Below are 14,592 nucleotides of genomic sequence, written 5' to 3'. Positions count from 1 at the left end.
CACCGGGGCTACTGGCAGCACTAAAGCACCCACTGTGGGCCCAGGACTTGGCCTATTGCCTGGTGCCCAGTGAACAGCCAAACGCACGGCTGCCATTACTCCAGAGAGAAGCAAAGGCAGACAGGTGTGACCAAGAGCGGTCAGGGTTCCAGAGTTCGAGAGCCACCGCCAGCTGGGTGGCCTTGGGCAGGGTGCCGGTGCTCCCATGGAGTCTCTCCTGAAGGTTCCCAACACCCCACCAGACAGTCGGTGACCATGCCCAGGTGAGGACAGAAGCTCAGAGAAGAGAAGCTGTTTACCTTGGGTCTCCCAGCCGAGAAGCAGTGGAGGCCCTGGCCCCTGCTGGGATCAACAGAGTTGCTTTTTACAATCTCATCTCAGCAACTAAGGAGTCAGCACAGCTGGAGGGAGAGCAGGGGGAGGAGTTGAAGATCCCCTGCGTCCTGCCTGGATCCTTCCCTGTCCCCCTACTGAGGGTGGCGCCTCAGCTGAGGTGTTTGTGACGCAGTCCTGTGGTAATGAAATACCAGCCACTGCAGCCAAGATGGCCTGCTCACTGGGGGGCTGCCGATGGAGGACACCAGGCGGGGGGACAGAGACTTGCCTGTGGAACCCCCGCAGCACGCCCTGCCAAGGGGAGTCCCTGCACGGCCCCACCCCACTCTCTACTTCCTAAGGTCCCTGCGCATGAGTCTTCTGAGGGGCTGGGCCAGAGCTGCAGCTGCTGACTAAAGGCAAGCCACCTGGGAGGCAAGGTAAAAAGAGTAAGAGCACCTCACAGGAGAGGACACCCATACAACCAAGAAACACACATAATCTCATTAGTTACAGGGAAATGCAAATTACAACCACCTACTTGGGATGGCTCGAATTTTAAAAACTGACAAGGCCAGGTGCTGGCAAGGATGCAGAGGAACCAGAACCCTTACTCACTATTGGTGGGAGTTGCAAAATGGTTCAACCACTGTGGAAAACTGTTAAGCAGTCAAAATTAAAGCTCAATATATGCCTACCCCATGACCTAGCAATTCCTCTCAAGGAAATTAGTGTATGTACAAAAGACTTGTACTAGAATGCTGACAGCAGCAATACTCACAGTAACCCCCAACTGGTTAACAGACCAGGAGTCCACCCACAAGAGAATGGATAAACAAACACATAGATCCATAGTTGAACACTACTCAGCAACGAAAAGGACTGAACTGTTGCTAAATACAGCAGGGAAGGACTGAGAGAATGTTATAGAATGAAAGAAGTCAGACAGCACTCTGCCCATGCCCCTCCTGCAGTCTGGAGCCCTGTGACCACTTGAGTCAGCTCCCACCCCTCCTCCGCTTGAACCCACTGCTCGTGCAGCATAAAAGCCAAAGTCCCCACAGCAGACCCAGCACCCTACACAGCCTGCACTATCTATCCCCCTTGGCTTCTCTGAAGGCATTTCACTTCAGCAGTGCCTGGCTCCCTCAGCTGCCAGGACACACCAGGACAGTCCACCTCAGGGCCTTGCACACACTGCACCTTCAGGTGGAAACTCGGGGCCCGCCCCACTCTCTTCAGCCTCTGCTCACATCCCTTTCTTGAGAAGCCTTCCTAACCTCCCTAAGCAAAGCATGCCCACCCTACCTCCCCTTACCCTTACCCTTCATTTTCCCCTAAGCACCCATCACCACCGATGTTACTGTATGCGTTTGTTTACGTTAACTGCCCACCACCTGCACTGGAACGTCAGCACAGCGAAAGCAGGACCCTTGGCTGCCTTGGTCACAGTTGGATCCCCAGAGCTTTGTATGGTGCTGGGCACAGAGTGGGTACTTAACAAGTATCTGTGAAATGAACGTGTACAAGAGTGAAGCCCTGTGCCCGGAACAGGCTCAAAATAACCTCAATTTCTTTCCTTGCCACTTACTAAGTCCTTTTTCTCTCGCCCCCTCTCACTGACCTGGTTTTGATGCCAGACAGCACAGATGGGCTAGGGAGGCAGGTGGGGAAGCCGAGATCTGCGTCTCTTGGAGCTGGAGCTGGTGGGTGGGGCTCCCTTCCTGGTGTTGCAGAGGCTCATTGGGAGGTGGCAGCGACCTCCTCAGGAGCCTCTGTCGCCTGCACTCAGATCTGTGCCTTTCCACAGTGACCAGAGGAAGACTTGCTCAGGAGATAAATTCAAAGACAACAGGAAGCTGGACGTGGTGGCTCACGCGTGTAATCCCAGCACTTTTAAAGGCTGAGGCAAGAGGATCTCTTGAGACCAGGAGTTTGAGACCAGCCTGAGTAACACAGCAAGACCTTATCTCTACAAAAAATACAAAAATTACCCAGGTGTGGTGGCGCACACCTGTAGTCCCAGCTACTTGGGAGGCTGAGCTAGGAGGATTGCTTGAGCCCAGGAGGTTGAGGCTGTAGTGAGCTATGACTGCATCACCACACTCCAGCCTGGGAGACAGAGCAAAACTGCGTCTCAAAAAACAAAGAAACAAACTAAAAAAAAAAAAACTGGTCGGGCATGGTGGCTCACACCTGTAATCCCAGCACTTCCGGAGGCCAAGGCGAGAGGATCCCCTGAGCCCAGGAGTTTCAGACCAGCCTGAATAACATGGTGAAACCCTGTGTCTGCCAAAAAAAATAAAAATAAAAATATAAAAAGTAGTCAGGCGTGGCAGTGTGCACCTGTAGTCTCAGGTACCTGGGAGGCTGAGGTGGGAGGCTGACTTCAGCCTGGGAGGTAGAGGTTGCAGTGAGCTGAGACTGTGCCACTGCACTCCAGCCTGGGTGACAAGGCCAGACTCTGTCTAAAAAAAAAAAAAAAAAATACAAAAAAGCCAAAGACAACAGGAACTAGTGGTGTAACAGGCGGCATCTGCTCATGGGAACTCAGCAGAAAGGCACCTGAGGCAAGACAGGAGGGAACCAGCTCTCTCATCTGCCACCAGCCATTCACCACTCTATAAACTGATCCCAGCATCTTGTGAGGGCATTCTGGTAAAACCGATAAAGTGGAAAATGTCCATGTGCTTGGAGGAATTTCTCCTGCAGAAAATGCCAGTGCCGGGGCACAAAGGTTCTAAGGTGGGAATTCTCAGCCTCAGCACTAGTGATGTTTGGGGACAGAGAATCCCTGATGTGGGGAGTCTTCTGCACCCTGAAGAGGTTTGGCAGCATCCTGGGTCTCTAGTCACTAAAGCCAACAGCACACCCTCCCCTGGTTATGACAATCAAACGTGTCTTCAGTCATCACCAAATGTCTCCTGGGGTACAAAACCACCACCAGCTGAGGACCGCTGTCCTAAGTATGTACTGCTGAAATAGGGAAACCTGGCAACAATCTAAAAGCTCACAACAGGGGTCTAGTGCTAAAATATTGGTGAATAACATGACTACTAAAAAGAGCAAGGCTCACATAGCCCATACCACGTGCCAGGCCCATCTGAGTGCTTTGCACATACCAATATAACCCTCACAGCAACCCTCGGAGGCAGACATTCCTACTGTTTCTATGATAATGAGGAAATTGAGGCACAGAAGTGAAATGACTTGTCCTATGACCTGATCTCAGGAGTACAGGCGGCCCGGCTCCCCCACGACACCGTGCCACACAGCCTTCAGAGTCAGGCAGATCTGGACTGGGGTCCTCCCCTGCCCACTTTCTACCCTCCCAAGCCTCCGTTTCCTCCTGTCCCTGCAAGGACAGACAGCAGTGCTTTCATCACAGGCTCACGCAGGGAAGGGCTCAGCACAGCACCCAGCCCGTGAAGAGGGTCTGGCCACGCAACACAACAGGCCATCCTGAGCATAGAAACACAGAAACCAGCCCCGCTGTGCCGACACTAAGGCCATCAGCATTCACTAACGAAGGCTCGCGACACAACAGAACTCAGGTAGGATGCCTTTTCTGAGACACACACGCACATGCCCTATCACCTCAATTCTATAATATGTGTACTGTTTCACATGCTGACGTCACTGAGATTGGCATGTACCTCGCAATCCATGGATAAAACTCACCTATCGCATTCTTTTCAGAAAAGCAGTTATATGATCAATAATGGACCTTACAGGATATACTGTCTTAGACTTCAGGGCATGAGGAGGTATGTGTTTAAATCTCACACGCACAGAAAAAAGAAATCCGAAGGAAATACCCTACACTACCAGAGGCAGGAGAGTGGGTACGGGAGTCAAGGCAGCCTCAGGAACCAAATGCCAGCATTTCAGCCCTGGCTGTGTCACCTGCTGTGGGACCCTGGGCAAGTCACCAAGTCACATTCCCTTTCTTCACCTCTGTTTCCTCATGTGTATATCAGAGATAATAACCACACATACCTCTAAGGCTATTGGGAGGGTTCAGTGAGTTAATCCACATAAAGTCCTCCAAAAGAGTCAGAAAGGGCAACTGCTAAACACGTTATCAAATATTATTATCATTGGCTGGGCGCGGTGGCTCATGCCTGTAATCCCAGCACTTCGGGAGGCCGAGGCGGGCAAATCACAAGGTCAGGAGGTTGAGACCAGCCTGGCCAATATGGTGAAACTCTGTCTCTCCTAAAAATACAAAAATTAGCCAGGCGTGGTGGTGGGTGCCTGTAATTCCTGCTACTCAGGAGGCTGAGGCAGAAGAATTGCTTGAACCCAGGAGGCAGAGATTGGAGTGAGCAGAGATTACGCCACTACACTCCAGCCTGGGGGACAGAGCAAGACTCCGTCTCAAAAAAAAAAAAAAAAAGCTCCTCCCGCCGCCCAAGATGCCGAAAGGAAAGAAGGCCAAGGGAAAGAAGGTGGCTCCGGCCCCTGCTGTCGTGAAAAAGCAGGAGGCCAACAAAGTGGTGAATCCCCTGTTTGAGAAAAGACCTAAGAATTTTGGCATTGGACAGGACATCCAGCCCAAAAGAGACCTCACCCGCTTTGTGAAATGGCCTCGCTATATCAGGTTGCAGCGGCAGAGAGCCATCCTCTACAAGCGGCTGAAAGTGCCTCCTGCTATTAATCAGTTCACCCAGGCCCTGGACCGCCAAACAGCTACTCAGTTGCTTAAGCTGGCCCACAAGTACAGACCAGAGACAAGGCAAGAGAAGAAGCAGAGGCTGTTGGCCCGGGCCGAGAAGAAAGCTGCTGGCAAAGGGGATGTCCCCACTAAGAGACCACCTGTCCTTCGAGCAGGAGTTAACACCGTCACCACCTTGGTGGAGAACAAGAAAGCTCAGCTGGTGGTGATTGCACACGACGTGGATCCCATCGAGCTGGTTGTCTTCTTGCCTGCCCTGTGTCGTAAAATGGGGGTCCCTTACTGCATTATCAAGGGGAAGGCCAGACTGGGTCGTCTAGTCCACAGGAAGACCTGCACCACTGTCGCCTTCACACAGGTGAACTCGGAAGACAAAGGCGCTTTGGCTAAGCTGGTGGAAGCTATCAGGACCAATTACAACGACAGATACGATGAGATCCGCCGTCACTGGGGCGGCAATGTCCTGGGTCCCAAGTCTGTGGCTCGTATCACCAAGCTTGAAAAGGCAAAGGCTAAAGAACTTGCCACTAAGCTGGGTTAAATGTACACTGTTGAGTTTTCTGTACATAAAAATAATTAAAATACAAATTTTCCTTCAAAAAAAAAAATTATTATTTCCTCTGATGGATGGAGACGCGAGAAACTTCACTTTCTATACTGTATGTTTCTGAACAGGTGAATTTTTTACCTATTCTACCTCCTTGGTGAGAAGGTGGCACGGAAGAGACTTTTTTTTTTTTCCTGAAAAGGTCTGGGTACCTCAAAAAAAAAAAAGAGAGACTTTTTTTTCTTTTTTCTTTTAAACACGCTCCCCACACTCCCCATACTCGCCCCATCTGTCTGCTTGGAGCAGGTGGGACTGGAGGCACGTTGAAGCCGTGGGCAGGCTGCAAAAGAAACAGGGACAAGAATAAGCACAGAGCAGATTCCTTCTCCTCCCTGCCACCCCCCCAACACACCTTCCCCCTCACACCACCCAGGGCCTTACAGCACCCACAGAAATCATGTCAAATATTCTATTCTGCCTGGCCACGGGCTCCACACATCCTGAGAGTTCCATGCTGTGACCAGCAGGATCCTCCAGGCAGTTCTGACCCTGTCCCTCCCCTGCTCAGGACCTCTCCCCAGTGCCCATGGATCACATCCAAGGCCCCTATGGAGGCTGCCAGGGGCCATCTGCCTTGGCCCCGCCTGCTCTCCGGCCTCATTGGTCTGCTCCCTCCAACACACAATCTCCCCTTCTCCTGGCCCCATGAAGACTCCCTGCTGTCACATCCCAGGACCTTTGCACCTGCTGTACCCCCTGCCTGGCACTCTGTTCACCCATCTTCCTCAGGGAGGCCTTCCCTGACCTCCCACCAGCAGCCGACTCTCAGAGCTCAGCCTTCCCTTCCCCGCACAGCGCTTGCCTCTGTCTCCTGCATGACTATGGGTAATGTCGCCTCTCCCACTGGACTGAGTTCCACAAGGCAAGGACACAGTCTGTCCTAGCCCCCATTGTGTCCCCAGCTCCACTCAGCACAGGGATGGACTCATAGCTTTCATTATTTCAAGGCAGGAGTGGTGAACAGAACCACAGCATTTGTGCCAAGTGAAGGTAAAACAAAAAGTCCTGCATTCATTCATTCCACAAATATCACACCAACCCTGCGTCATCACTGCTCGGGTCACCAGGGATTCAGCAGTGACCAAAACAGAACTCCCTGCCACTGGGGAGTTGGGGGGATGAGGGAACCGGCAGCAAAATACAAAATAAACATATAAACAAATTAGGATAGCCAAAGCTGACAAATGCCACGGAGAAAAGGAGCACTCAGAAGATTCAGTGAAGGGAAAGGGAGCAGGGGTTTCCGATTTAAAATAGGATGGTGACAGAAGGGCACACTGAGACTGTGCAGTCTAAGCAGAACCGGAAGCAGGTTAGAGAGCCAGGGGAAGACCTGAGGAGGAACACTGCAGGCAGGCAGGCAGGGGAGGAGCAGGGCTGAGGCGCCCACAGGAGCTGGTGAAGGGGAGGGCCGGGAGATGTAGCTAGAGAGGAAGCTGCTGGGCAGGGCCTTGGGGGCCACTGTCAGCACTGTGGCTCTTAGTTGGAGAGGGGAACTCTCAGCCTGAGGAGAGCTGGGGAGTGGGGGAGGGGGCAGCAGGTGGAACCCCTTGCACCCAGGGTAGGGCAGGAGTCCTTAGGGAGACAGCCTTCCTCTCCAGGAGCTGTCCTCAGAATAAGCCCTGGGCACTGGCCTGATAGGCTCACCAGGTGCCTCAGTTGAGAACCATGAGGACCCGTATGCAGCAGATGAGAAAACCGAGCGTAGGAGAGATTCGGTGAATACTTACAGCGAGAGACAGCAGGGACACAGCCAAGGAGCCCGGACCCCTGTCCTCCGAGCTCTTAGTGGCCTCCACCTCCCTCTGCCTTTGCTCCCAAGAGACAGGGCCGCCTCCCATCTTGTGTCCCCTCCTCCCACATCCCAGCCAGCCCTCCCTTACCGTCCCTGATGTACACACATGCACGGGAGCCCTCTAGTCGGACTGCATGGGGTGTCCCTGACCCACGTCACTCTGCATCGCCACCACCTCCCTGGGAGCTCTGGGGCAGGGCCCAGTGGCAGAAAGAGAAACCGGTGGGTCTGCATCAAGGCTAATACTCAGTGAGTGCTCACAAAGCACCAGGCATGGATTAATGTTCATCTTCACAGCCAGCCTGTGTTACTATCCCCATTCCTCACATGGGAAAACTGAGGCCCAGGGAGAGAGTCACATGCACACAGTCACAGCGAGTGGGTGCAGGACAGGGGCCGCAACCAGAGCAGAACTAGCCCACAGACCTTTCCGCAACGACAGAAACGTGGTTACTAAATGTTTGAACAATGGCTAGTGCAATTAAAGAACTGACTTTTTACTTTTATTTAATTGTAATTAATTAAAACTTAAAAAGCCATATGTGAGGCTGGGCACGATGGCTCATGCCTGTAATCACAGCACTTTGGGAGGCCGAGGTGGGAGGATCACGAGGTCAGGAGTTCAAGAACAGCCTGGCCAAGTTGATGAAACCCTGTCTCTACTAAAAATACAAAAATTAGCCAGGCGTGGTGGTGGACGCCTGTGATGCCAGCTACTCGGGAGGCTGAGGCAGAGAACTGCTTGAACGTGGGAGGCAGAGGTTGCAGTGAGCCAAGATCGCGCCACCACCCTCCAGCCTAGGTGACAGAGTAAGATTCTGTCTCAAAAAAAAAAAAAAAAAAAAGTCCATACATGGCTAGTAGCTACCATTCTGGAGTGCAGCTCTATAGAATCCCTGCTAATTAAGCTTAAGCACCAGGAGCCTAAAGGCAGGAGACGGGAGTGTGACTCTCACAGGCCCAAGAGGAGTCAGATCATCCCAGCCCGGCTAGAAGCTCCCATGCTACACCCCATCTCTCCCGCATCCCAACGCAGCTTATCTGGGGAACTGGAGCAGGACTCAGGCCCAAACTCACACCTCTAGTCAACTCAAATCCTGACTCTACCACTTCCACGCTACACAGGTCACTTCTCTGAACCTCAGCTTCCGCATCTGTAAAATGGAATCTTTTTTTTTTTTTTGAAACAGAGTCTCGCTCTGTCGCCAGGCTGGAGAGCAGTGGCCAGATCTTGACTCATTGCAACCTCTGCTTCCCAGGTGCAAGCAATTCTCCTGCCTCAGCCTCCCGAGTAGCTGGGACAAAAATTACCCACCACCATGCCTTGTTAATTTTTGTATTTTTAGTAGAGACAGGGTTTCACCATCTTGCCGGGCTGGTCTTGAACTCCTGACCTCATGATCCACTCCCCCCCTCGGCCTCCCAAAGAGCTGGGATTACAGGTGTGAACCACTGTGCCTGGCCTGTAGAATGGAATCTTAACAATCTGCCCAAGCACGTGTTTATGTTATCTCAAAAGATAAGTTTTGTAGGCCAGGTGCAGTGATTCTCGCCTGTAATCCCAGCACTTTGGGAGGCTGAGGCAGGTGAATCACTTGAGCCCAAAAGTTCAAGATCAGCCTGAGCAAAACAGGGAGATTTCCACCTCTATTTTTAAAAAGTTTTTTTTTAATTAGCCAGGCGTGATGGTGCGTGCCTGTGGTCCCAGCTACTCAGGAGGCTGAAGTGGGAAGATCACTTGAGCCCGTGAGGTCAAGGCTGCAATTAGCCATGATGGTGCCACTGCACTCCAGCCTGGGTGACACAGCCAGACCCTGTCTCAAAAAAATAATGAAAAATTTAAAAAGATAATTTTTCTGATAACCATGGGTTGTCCTGGGGACCCAATGAGATGGCTTCACATACAGCTGGGGACAAGGCCAGTGCTTCAAAAACAGGTAGCAATTACATAAAGGACTCTGAAGTCAGGGGCCATCATCCTGAGCCTGTCAGAGCCATGGAGTGGCAGCTAAGATTACTGCTGTCACTACTTGGTTCTAAAGGAATCATCCTGACAATTTCCAACATACCCCTATTAACTTTTTGAAAATATCATCTAAATGAAAACACACAGCTAAAAAGAGTCAACGCCCTGCAGACACCTCCTCCCAACCCCCAAGACCTTCGGACACCAGTTTGAGTAGCTGGGCTCTAGGGGACCCTGTTTCCAAAGCAGAATATGGTCTGCTTTCTCCATCCCTGGCTGCCACCTGAATCCAGCCAGCTCTCTCCCACACAGGTCCCTTCTCACCCACCTGTGTCCCTCCTCTTTGGGGATAAAGCCCTGGCTCCCCACCACAGCCTAGGCCCTGAGCCCTGCCACCCTGCTCTCTCCCCTTCACCCACTCCCCCGGCTCCAACCACATGGGCCTGCTGTTCCACCACCCCTTGCGGCCTTTACCTGACTGCACCCCTGTCCAGCCCACCTCCTCGGGCTCTCACATCACAGGGGCTCCTCAGCAGCCTTCCCAAGCCTCTCTCTGCTCTAGATCCAGCTAGATCTCTGTTCCCTCCTTCAGCCACACCAAGCATTCACAGGCCAACACAACCTCTCTGCCACCTCTGATCACATCCAGAACTACACGTGGCACATAGTAGTTATTCAATCAATATTTGGTGATGGATGGAACACACGAATGACCAAGAACAGCCAAGGGCCGGCTCCTGAGGCTGTTCGGCAATCAGACCCCCAGGGCAGCGGGGACGGGGTGCCTCCCATCCTCATCCCTTCCCCCTGGGCTTTGGGAAAAGGAAGGGCCGAGGTCATGGTATTGGGGGTGGAGAGCAGCAGCCACACCCCACCTCCCGAGCAGGCATAGAATGGAGTCATTTCTAGATGACTGAGGCCTACTTTGTGCCAGCTCTGTCTAGGAGAAGAGAAAGCAGGAAAGAAATCCTGATGACAACAGTGACAACTCCAGTCACAGCAAGCAGGACAAGGGGATGAGGCATTCTTCAAAAGGCAGCTTCACTGACAGAGCAGGGTTCAACCGTCATGCCTATTGGACTTTGGGCAAATCCAATAACCTCTCTATGCCTGTTCCCTCCCCTGTAAAACGGGGACAATCATGACAGCCAGCTGCCAGGCTGTGGTGAGGATGAGTGAGAGCAGACACCTCAAGCTCCGCAGCAGTGCCCAGCACACAGAGACGAACTACTCACGAGAATGACCCCAACATTCTATGTGGCTTCCTGGGCCTCAGTTTCCTATTTACAGGATGGGGGTGCTAACACTGCCCACCTCCCAGGCTGCTGTGCAGGTCTGCAGAGCTAATACAGTGTCTGGCTGGGCAGGAGTGCAGCGGTGGGAATGATTTATATTTCTGTCCGGAGCCCTCCCATCAGCTAACAGGCCCCACCACTCTCTCCCAAGGACCAACAACAGGCCCGTGCCCACTGCCCCACAGAGCCTCTTCTGTGCTCTCCGGTGCCTTCAGTCCTGTCTGGCAATCACCAGAAGCAGCATCAGCCCAAACTCATCCCACACCTCCTCAGGAGGCCCGTGCTTTCCAACACAGCAGTTCCCTGCATCCTCCCCACCACCCCACTCAGCAGGAAGGTTCCCGTTTACAGCTGAGCACACTGCACCTTAGGGAGATGAAATAAGGCCCCAGGGTTCCATGGCCACCAAGAGGGGTGCCAGGAGCAGGGTTCTCACCCATGTCAGCTGCCCCCGGGACCAGGTCACTCAGCAGCCCCAGCTGGGTAACGGTACACCAATGACCCACCAGACCATGAAGAACTCGAAGCCAGGCTGGAGAGGAGAACCAGGGAGCGGGAACTGCCCCAGCCCGTTCAGAAAGGGCCCACGAAGTGGCAACCAAGGAAGGCTTGGGTTTCTGGCCTCACCCTTAGAAACAACATCTGCGAACGAGCTTCTCCGGCAGGACGGCTGGGCTGAAGAAACTCCTGCGGGGACCTCTGACATGCAGTCTCCTCTTGGCCGGCCTGGCTTGCCGTCCCTTACTCGGCACACTCAGAGCACCCGGGCCCTGCTGTGGGTGCCGAGTTGGCAGTGGGTCTTGCCCCAAGGGGGCCAGGCTGAGCTCCCACCCAGCACCCCTCCCACACTCGCTCCCTCCCTCCTGGTCCTGCTCCCAGGCTGTCTCCCCGAGTTGGGCCTCTTGCTGCTTGGCTGACTATCCAGAAGAGCCTGCCATGGAACCACCCCACCGTGCGGCCCGGAGGCCTGTGGTTGACGGCCTTCCACTGAGAGTTCTGGGAAGCTGAAAAGAGGCCCGGGGAGGGGTGTCCCTGGGTCCTCCAGGGGCTTGGAGCTCAAGTCTGAAAGACACTCCTTTCCATCCCAACCCATCCCAGGGGGTTTCTGGGGACCCTAGAGATTTGTTCTGAGGGGCTGTGCTCCTTCTAGGAAGATACCCTGGAACATACCTCAAAAAAAAAAACAAACGCCAGGGCGCCTGCCCCTGCACTAAGCCTTAGGGGTGAGCCCATGGGTGGGATCAGAAGTCACACTCACCAGGGGCTACTGAGCTGTGCTGGGGGAATCTCTGGAGGCCCAGATTCATAGCCTGTCCCCAACACTTCCTGGCTGGGGGACCCAGCGCAAGCTGCAGAGGCCCTCCAGGCTTCAGTTCTCACCGCTGTAAAGCGGGAATCAGAGAAGCTTCCTCCTGGGTCTAACACGTCTTCCCCCAGATACTCCCATGGCTCTCTCACGGCACTGCAGTCCCTGACCACACGTCACCTCCTCAGGGAGGTCCGCCCTGATCACCCAGCTACAATGGAGAAACATGCCCACACTCTCAACCTGGCCCTCATTTATTTTGCCTTCGTAATATCAACCACACCTGAGGCCCGCCAGAGACCTTGGTGCTGGGCGCCAGTCACAAGACCTGGTCTTTCCAATTCCAGAGGAGCACCGGGAATGGCGCAGGCCTGCAGGCCCACGGTAGCGTGGACGCAGGGTCAGCGGGTGCTGTCTGTATCAGGTGTGACTGCTGCTCTGTGTTGCTATTCAGTATTAGTCTAGCTGGTTGGGTTGGGGAGGGAAGGGCAGAGAAATCAGCCCAATGAGCCTCCCCTCCTCTTTCCCTAAAAGTAACAGCCACGGGGTCTGGGAACACGGTGTGAAAACCACAGGAGAGGGAGGCAACCCTCGGCCCTTTGCTGGCTGTAAGGCAGTGATGCTACTCGAGGGGAAGTGGGAGGCCTGTGAAACGCCCTGCTCCGCTCACTTAAATCTACCCACCCCCCCAGGCAGGAGCCTGTGACCCTCTCCTGTGTCACCTACTAACACCCTAAATCTGACCAGGCTGTTCCTGCTGAAATTCCAAATTCCGTCACAGACAGTCCACAAGGCTCCCAGTGACAGGGCCCTGCCTGCCTCGCAGCCCCTGGACTCATCTCCTCCCTGCTCCCTTGCTCTGCCAAGCCACACAGACCTCCGTGAGGCTTGTCCCTGCACCTCACCAAGCTCTGTCCTCCCTTCAGACCTTTGCACTATGGTTCCCTCCACCTGGAGGGCTGTTCCTTCTCCTCCCATCCCACATGACTGCCTCACCTTGCCAAAATGGGATCAGCTTAGAGGCCCTCCGCGCAGCCGCATGCATCTAAAGTGCCCAGTCTGTCACCCGATTTGAATTCGCTGCCTAGCACCTCCCCTCCTAACCGGCTCCTTGCTTATTCACCTGTTTCGGGTTGGTCTCCCTCAGCCCCACAAGGATAGGAACTTTGATAAGTACACCGCTGTATTCCCAGTACTGATGCAACGCTGGCACATAGGAGGCGTTCAGTAAATGGTGGTAGGTGAGTGAAACCTTTTCCTCGGCTCCACAATACCCTTAGGATCCATCCTCACCTCTCACCCAGGCCCACAGGCCAGTGCAGCATAGCCCCTGCCAACCCCTGCAGGCACTTCTGCTGCTCTCCTGCCCAAACCCAGCCTTCCTGCCACTCCTGGAACTGCGAGCTGTGGTGGACAGGGACAGTGACATGCACCTATAGTCCCAGCTACTCAGGAGACTGAGGCAAGAGGATCACTTGAGCCCAGGAGTTCAAGACTAGCCTGAGCAACATAGCAAGACCCGTTTCCACAAAAAAATTTAAAAATTAACCGGGCATGGCGGCATGCACCTGTAGTCCCAGCTACTCAAGATGTACAAGATGGAAGGATCACTTAAGCCTAGGAGGTCAAGCCTGCAGTGAGCTGTGATCACACCACTGCACTCCAGCCTGGGTGACAGAGTGAGGCCCTACCTCAAAAGAAAAAAGAAAAAAAGCAGAGCCTGACCTCTGAAAAGACTCGAATGTGTCTACCTTGCAGGGGCTCAGGGCTGCAAAGCCACTGTGTAGAAGAGTGGGCCTGGGAGCTGCCCTTGTCAGTTCTGACTTGATTGCATGTCTCCTCCGACCTCTGTTTCTGCATCTGGAAAACTGAGATGCTAATTTCAGCCCCGATTTCCTCCTAGTGCTCTCTGACACGGTTCTGTGAACTGGCAAGGGCCTTCAAAGTCCTGGCAGAAATACTAGGAATTACAATTGCTAGGATATACCAATGGCTCACCATGTGTCAGGCACTCTTCTCAGTGAGAAGACGTTTCAGGTAGGCTTACTGTATGCCAGCATAGTTATGAATGCTTCCCACAAATTAATCCACTCAACCTTCACAATAATCCTATCAGGTGGGAATTATCCTCCCCATGACACCGATGATGAAATGAGCTCAGAAGGGTTGGGGAGCCTGCTCAAGGTCACACAACCATGGAGTGGCAGGGCTGGATTCGAACCCTGTGCTCTCACTCGCTTCCATGCAGCTCTTTACAGAGGCTGGAAACCAGAACATCAAAGTTCTGGATCCTAGCTGGGCCAGGCTGGAGAGCTGGATCCTGGAATGCTCAAGGGGACCAAAAGTAGGGGGTGGGGGAGGCTGGATGCCTCAGTTCCATAACATAAGCATGACTGCCAACCAAGACTTACACAGTGCCGGGCACCATTCTAGGAGCTTCTCGTGGATTAATTCATTTAATCCTCACAACAGCCCAAGGTGGGTGTCCTTCTGAGACCACTGTATGGGAGTGAACAGTGTGGTCTGAGGTCACAGAGCTAGAACCCACTTCTCCATCCTGCCGCTAGCCAACGCAGGTCCCTGGTAGCTGTGTCACCTCCCGCATAGCTCTCTTGCTATCTTCTTCTCCC

At 53.5% G+C, this 14,592-nt stretch overlaps 1 protein-coding gene and 1 pseudogene across 7 annotated transcripts in view; one reads left to right on the top strand and one right to left on the bottom strand.

Moving 5' to 3' along the window:
* The window catches only part of AKT2 (AKT serine/threonine kinase 2), a 51,898-nt gene that overhangs the window by 34,368 nt on the left and 2,938 nt on the right, over positions 1–14,592 (bottom strand). Inside the window, exon 1 of one of the 6 annotated variants that reach the window (XM_010380868.2) lies at positions 11,284–14,246. The exons of 2 other annotated variants lie outside the window; for them this stretch is intronic. The gene's annotated coding sequence lies outside the window, so the exon portion shown is untranslated. Of the gene's footprint in view, positions 1–299; positions 395–5,681; positions 5,734–5,824; positions 5,863–11,283; positions 14,247–14,592 lie in introns of those variants that run through there. 3 more of the 6 variants (XM_030913608.1, XM_010380870.2, XM_030913607.1) reach the window with 3 other exon arrangements.
* On the top strand, positions 4,709–5,601 carry LOC104676122 (annotated as a pseudogene). The gene has a single exon (XR_749871.2). The product of XR_749871.2 is annotated as a 60S ribosomal protein L7a pseudogene (transcript).

The sequence above is a fragment of the Rhinopithecus roxellana genome, chromosome 12, assembly GCF_007565055.1.
Source record: "Rhinopithecus roxellana isolate Shanxi Qingling chromosome 12, ASM756505v1, whole genome shotgun sequence".
In the NCBI taxonomy this organism is placed as follows: Eukaryota; Metazoa; Chordata; class Mammalia; order Primates; family Cercopithecidae; genus Rhinopithecus; species Rhinopithecus roxellana.
The sequence above is the reverse complement of the archived record's forward strand: the minus strand, read 5'-3'. Positions and strand labels throughout refer to the sequence as shown.